General features: G+C 42.5%; 1 pseudogene; it reads left to right on the top strand.

Annotated features, from left to right (window-relative positions):
- The first annotated feature begins 5,913 nt into the window (after positions 1-5,913).
- Positions 5,914-6,032, top strand: LOC146041202 (5S ribosomal RNA; annotated as a pseudogene).
- Positions 6,033-7,058: the final 1,026 nt, after the last annotated feature.

The raw sequence follows: 7,058 nt of genomic DNA, 5'->3' as shown, positions 1-7,058 counted from the left end.
AGATTGAAACAGCATTTAATATATTTTCAAAGATTTCTCATGGCAAGAAATAGAATATAGTCAGAATTCATTTTGTATTTTGGAATTGAATACCTCCCAACTGTCCGTTTACCGTGGGAATGTCCCTGTTTACCTGCATCCCGCCCGGGGCCAGCATTGTCCCGTGGGGCGGGGGGCAGTTGGGAGTCCCCGCTGCTACCCGCTTGCCAGCGGGGAATAGACGCTATTCCCCGCAGACAGAGGGGCGGAAGCGTCAAAACAGGGCGTGGCCTCACGTGTGTGATTCTTTGAAGGCCACGCCACCTTGTCTTGAGGCCACGCCCCCAAAATTGGTCCCGCTGGACCACCAGTGGATGTTGGGAGGTAAGGAAATGTGTAAAGAATAGAAATGATGATGTTCACAGTTCAGAGACAAGAGAACTCTGTGTTTTCATACAAATTAAAGATAAATTTATTATTATTATTGTTGTTATTATTATAAGAAGAAGCGGAAGAAGAAGACAAATTGGGTTATATTGCCTTTTTAAAGCTGGTTACTTACACTTGCCTACGGACATAAAAATATCAAACCTTTAAAAAAAATTTAAGGGTGAGGATGGGGTAGAGGCAGTGGTCAGATTATGCTCCAGTAATCATCTCTGGAAGCTACTGTATATACAGTATGAATGTCTCTTCTTTTTTTTGTACAGGGGCTGTTCCAGTGTCTTCCTGGAGTTACTGCAGCCAAGATCACACCAGGGTGTTCTGGGTAAAGAGGCTGATGCCTGCTGACATGTTATAGGGGGGGGAGGAGGTGGAGGGGCCTGTGAACCAGGACCCCTCCAGGAAGCCTGGTCCTAGGTGTTTAATACCTGCCCCCATCCTTTCCTCTTCTTGGCACCACTGTCAACAGAGGTGTAGCTAAGTGAAATGGAGCCCGGAGCAAGGATATATATCGGCACCCCTCCAGTCAATTTTACTTCTTAAAGTAATGTCACTTACACATTATTCCACACAAACCCTAATGCTCATTACACATTATCCCTCACATAGTTATACCCATTGCACATTATGCCACACACAGTAATCCCTATTACACATTATGCCCCACACCGTAAAGCCTATTACACGGTATCCCACACACCGTAATGCCTATTATATATAATACCACACACCATAATGCTTATTACATATTATGCCACACACCATAATACCTATTACATATTATGCCACACAACCTAATGCCTATTATATATTTCTATTATACCACACACTGTAGTGCCTATTACATATTATGCCACACACCATAATGCTTTTTACATTTTATCAAAAACTCACACAAGTGGGGATTTCCAAATCTGGGGCGCAATACTCAGATGGAATGAGTCAGAATGTCTGTTTCTTCATATGTCTCCAAAATCTTCAGGAATATTCTCAATGGTATATAGAGAAATTAAAGAAAAAAATCGGTGATTAAATATTCCTATCCCAGTTCAAAGAGAAAACATATGGAGGAGAAAAATGGATGGGCGTACCCCCACTCACGGTAAGTAGGGCGATGTACAAGCACGTAGCGGTTTCTTTTTCCTTTTCCCTATTGGATTCTTCTCCTCTGGGTGGATTTTCTTCGTCTCCGTAGGTGGGAGTAAAGGAAGAACGATCAATGTGTAGATTTGTTATATTTAGTGCACTCTAGGGTACTTATGTAATATCTGGACTCCCGTTTTTCTTATGACACCACGTCCCCTCGTGGGGCTCGCTGTGCTCGCCACGCTTCGGGCACGGTGGCTCGCTGCGCTCACCACACTATATAAAATCAACTCCATGCGTAGTTGGATAGTAGGGGTATGAAAAAATGGGGTGCATTTAACATGGGAGTCCAGATAATACATAAGTACCCACTCTAGAACACCCTGTGAATTTGGATGAAGAAGAAAGTGTTGGTCGTACCTTACTCACCAAGAAATGAAGCAAGGTACACGTATAAAGGTTTCTTTACATATGGTTATTCACACGAAGTTCAGTAATAAATGGGCGTACCACACTCACGTAAAAGGATGTTTATTATATGCCCGTAGCATGTTCTTTTCCTTTTAGGATTATGCTTCACTGTGATACCATATTTTTCTCCATTGAAGTGGTATATTTAAAGTGAAATAATGAAAAAATAAAAATACAAAATATATCGTGTTAATGGGTTTATATTTTAAGTAATCATATACCCCTAAAAGAGAAGGAGGTATATATAAAAAGTGACTGTGCCTCTAATTTTAATGGTTAAAGTGGATGAAGGTACTAGTGTTGTACCGTGACTCACACTCTGTTGTGTAGAAGAACACCCAGAAAGGTATCTTTATAGGAGATAGATCTCCTCCACCGCGTGTTACACGTGCTTATAGAAATCACATATATACCAAAGATATTCTCTGAAGACAAGGTATATGCGTACCCAACTTACAATGATGTAAGTATTTCACCACATATAGCGGTTTCTTTGCCTTTAGATGATGATCTGTTATGGAAATGTTTTCCTCCAAAATATGCCAACCAGAAAGAATTCTTAAAAGGTATATTTATTGAACAGTAGAAAAACCTGGTAAAACATCCTCCATCCCAACAATGGAAGGATCTGAACAGATTTCAGTGGTATGTCTGGTTAAGAGAGTAGACCTGATTGGGATATTGGAGTACATTTGGGCACATTTCGTGGCAGGATTTTATGGGCATTTTTGGATAAATGATGTTGGCACATTTTTCCATTCTTGAAAGTAAAGGTAAAATAATGTGTGGTTCTTGAAATATATCAGGCTGCCCGTCAATGCTTTAGCAATCCTTTCCTGGGGGAGCCATATCCGCCTGCCTTTATTTCCTGATAGCCTCCTCTGACCTACATACACTTTCAATTCAATGTATCCTGGAAAAGAGTTGAAATGCGTCATTGAACTCTGGTCTTTCTGCTGCTACCCACGGAGAGTTGACATCAATATCAGTGCACCTGTAAATTCAGAACAATCATCTGGAGGTTTGCGTAAACTTTGATGTGCCTCTCCTCCATCTGGTAGACAGAAATAATGCTCATGAGTGCCACTCTATGTTTTGAGGGGTATACGCTGAAATGATATTTTTCTATATGTAAGTGCATCCTGTTAAAGAAAAGTAATGCACTAATTATTATTTTTTTTTATCTTTTCGTTATCCATTCCTGCAATATATTGGGAATAGTATTGTGAAAAAGGACCCTTGATAAACCACTTTAACTCCTACTTAATCTAGGCGTAATAACTGAAGGGGGGACACCTGTGCATCACTCCTCTCCTTTGTCCTGCTGGTTCTCTACAGAAGTCCCGCCCGGCCTCTCTACACTATTTAGATAAGGTTTGCATGGGTAGCTCCACTGCTCTGTTATGAATATAAGCAGGCAACATAATGCCACTCAACTCTCCCTCCCACCGTATACGGGAGTCTGCAGGACAGTGTCTGAAAAGAGGGCCTGTCCTGCCAAAACCGTGACATTTGAGAGTTATGCCTATACAGGCAGCAGTATATAACAGTAATAGTAATTGTGCAGAAAGAAGGATACTTGTTGCCTGTTTTACCTATGAGAGAGGAGTGTAAAGTATACCTTTTGTAAAGCTATAATCTAACATCAATTAGATGTACAGAAAACAATGTCTGGCAGAATAACAGTGTATCTTGGCACTTTTACAGATTGCAAATGTTACCTATTTATTTAAATTTGAGAATGTCCGGCAATTGTCCAGTATACACTGTACATTACCAGGTTTAATAACTTTGCTTATTATTAATGCAGGATAAGTTAATATAGGCTGCAGGATGAGATATGTTCTCTTAAAATTTGGTACCCAGAAATTTCCAAACCCAGAAAGAAACTAGAATCTAGATTATTGCTGGTAATCAGTGACTTTGTCATGCAAATACAAGTGACCAATATTTGTTATTTGTTGGTAATATTTCATCATAATTTCCATGGATCCATTGCTGCAGAGCAAGCCATAAGATTTATGGGCCCCTGACGATTTGTGATTCCAGGTTCACCTTTATTTGAGAGATGAGTTTAAAACATATTTCAGGCCTACTACCTGGTCCTGCTTCTATTTTAGGCTCTATTTCAGGTATAATCTCCAACCTGTTGCTGTATCTACTTTGGGAGGAGGTAGCGGAATAGGCAGATTGGAGGCGTGGCTAGATGGGAAGGTGGCATGGCTCCACAATTGGCGGCATGGCTCCACAATTGAGTCACTGTGGCTCCGCCTCCCACTATGCAGTGATGAAAACCAGACACTGTATAATGGGGATGGGGCTTTAATGACACACAAATTCAGAACGAATCGTATCATCAGGTTTCCCTCAGACCACCCACTCGTACTACAGTTGTGGGAGTGTGGAGGGGTCCTTAAAAAGTCCCAGCGCAGTTTTGGCCCAGTTTGTTTCTGTTACCATCACTATCTGCAGTGATTTGTAGGTTACTTTTTGGGGCAGATTAGCAAAAACTTTTTATTTGGACAGTGTCAGAAAGGCTGACAGACAATATTTAGGTCAACAGTCAATAGGTCGACACCATATAGTCAACATACATATGGGTTACATGGCAAAAGGTTGACAAAATCAATAGGTTGATATGGCAATAGTCAACATGTGAAAAAGTAGACCTCAATTTTTTTTTTTTTTATCTTAATGTTTCGGAACTTTTCATACGTTACCATCCACCTGGACTCAGATTGGGAATGGTAAAGTGTTGAAGCATGGCAAGCAAGCCATGTGAGAGGATGTGGTATCTCTGATGGCACTGCAGGAAGAAGCCCGTTAGGCGAAACACGTGTCCAGTTGTCAGTTCCAGCCTCCCACTCCTCCGGCCATCAAGCAAACATACCAGCGGCAGCCCCCGGCTCCTACATGCCGCTATCCACACGCTCACCAGCGAGCTCCGGCGCAGCCCAGCAGCGAGTCTGACGGTAACAAGTCCTCACCTCCGGCTCCGTCACACAGCATCCAGCGGGTCACCCCTCCGCATGCGAAATCATTTGTACGGGACTCTTGATCGCTCCACGTCAGCCGCTAACGTAGGCAGCGGCAATAGGTCAGACAGGCGCTCCCCCACTGCAGCCAGCAGCGGGGTAGCGGTCTCGCTACACACAGCGATTTCCACACTAAATTTATTGTTTTCTATCTTTTGCAACAATGTATCCATGCCTCCCTTAAAGCATTGCCACTAAGTGTATGATTACTATTGGTAACTATATCTCAAAATCTGCAACCATACAGCGTATGACGTTACCTTAAACAGTGCAAATATCGCTTGTAACTTTATCCCTACAAATCAGCGACCAGCTAACAGGCAACTGTCACAGGTTGGTGACAATATAGCAAGTTGGACAAACGCTCTTCCACCGCCGCAAGCAGCGGGGCAGAGACCCTGATATCCACAGCGACTTGTGCCCTAACTGTATCTATTTCATATGTGCCAGAAAATCACCCATGCCTCCCTGAAGTGTTTTTATCTGGATAAATACCAGTGCTAAGCGTATCCTCAATTGCATGGTGTGTGGCATTATCTTAAATGGTGCAATTCTCGCCTGTGACCATATCTTTAAAATTCTTTAAAAATTCCTTAAAATTCTGCTACCAGCAAACAGCCAACGGCTACATCTTTTTGATCATTCTGTGCCTTCAGCCAAAGAATACTCTACCTAATTAATACACCTATAGGAATATTAGAGTTATTTGAGGATCACACCTACCAACTTGTGTCCAAGTGCCTAAATTATCTAGGGACATTTAAATCCCCTAACGGATGTTTATATAATATTTTTTTCCCAAACCCAGCATTGGATAAAATTCACCCGTTGCGCCTGGTGAAGTGATCCCCTCTTGCAGCCCTACAGGCCACATTTGATGGGACACTAAACCCTAAGATATTGCCACCATACCCCACTGGTCTGCCCAAACCCTCTCCGAACTTGGAAGCCAAGCAGTAGAGGGCCAGGACAGTACCCAGGTGGGAGACCCCCGGGGAAGCCCAGGTGTGGCAACATCGAAACTAGGGGTAAGAGCCGCCGTATCAAATAAATACCTGCAACAATGACTGCCAGAGTGAGTGTTTATTAAAAATTATAATTCTATACTGAGGTTGTGTAACTTTTTTCTCCTCATACTACCAATTTAGGTACATTACCTAACGCTATTAAGCATTAATTGTTGTGCATTTGAGGAGAACCCAATCATTTTCACTGCCTACTATCATTGGTAACTGTACCTCTGATAAAAACAGTGCCTACATGACATATTAAAGGTGTGACCAATCTGCGAATATTCCTTGAACTAAACCAGTACAAGGATCACACTACATTTTATTATCTCCAATTTAAATTAATCCTTTGTGCCACCTTATTTTAAATTAAGTCTAAAATAAAAGTTATGTATTAATTATCTAATTTAACCATTTACAAAAGAGTGCGCCCAAAAAGCGTTTTTCTTTCTTTTTTTGTCAGTTCCTTCTTTCTGACAAACAAAAACCCAGTGTCTAACCATACTTACATCTCTGTCACATGGCATCTCACATCCGTGTTAGTACCGGGTTGCTGCCTAGAGGTGCGATGTGAAAGCATCACATATAGCCCAGGTTGAGCAACCCAGAAGTTCTACCCGGGTTATAAGAAGGGTTAAACCCTGTATAATGGGCGACCCAGGTTTAATGTGTATGCGCCGGGTCAGATCCGAGACAACGATCCCGGGTCCGACCTGTGTTTGCGTTCTTAAGGGGGTATAAAGGTGCATACACACTGGGTGTTGATGGGGAAAAGCAGGACACTATGGAAAGCTGGCCACCCTGTTGCTCATCTGCTGGTAATACCTGCAGATGAGTGGGAGCGGGCGGCGATGATGTGGAAGCATTCATCAGTGGTCAAAAAGCAAAATCACCCAGTGTGTATGGGCCATTTACTGTGACATGACCTGTTTGCATTACCCAGGGCTTAAAGTGGTCCCGGAGAGGTGGTGGAACTCCTTTCCCCTAACCCTGACTCCTCCCCCCCACCACCTTCATTAGGCAGAGCCTAGAC

Source organism: Crinia signifera, chromosome 1 (genome assembly GCF_055691185.1).
Source record: "Crinia signifera chromosome 1, ASM5569118v1, whole genome shotgun sequence".
In the NCBI taxonomy this organism is placed as follows: Eukaryota; Metazoa; Chordata; class Amphibia; order Anura; family Myobatrachidae; genus Crinia; species Crinia signifera.
Note: the sequence above shows the minus strand (reverse complement) of the source record. Positions and strands in the feature narration are given on the sequence as shown.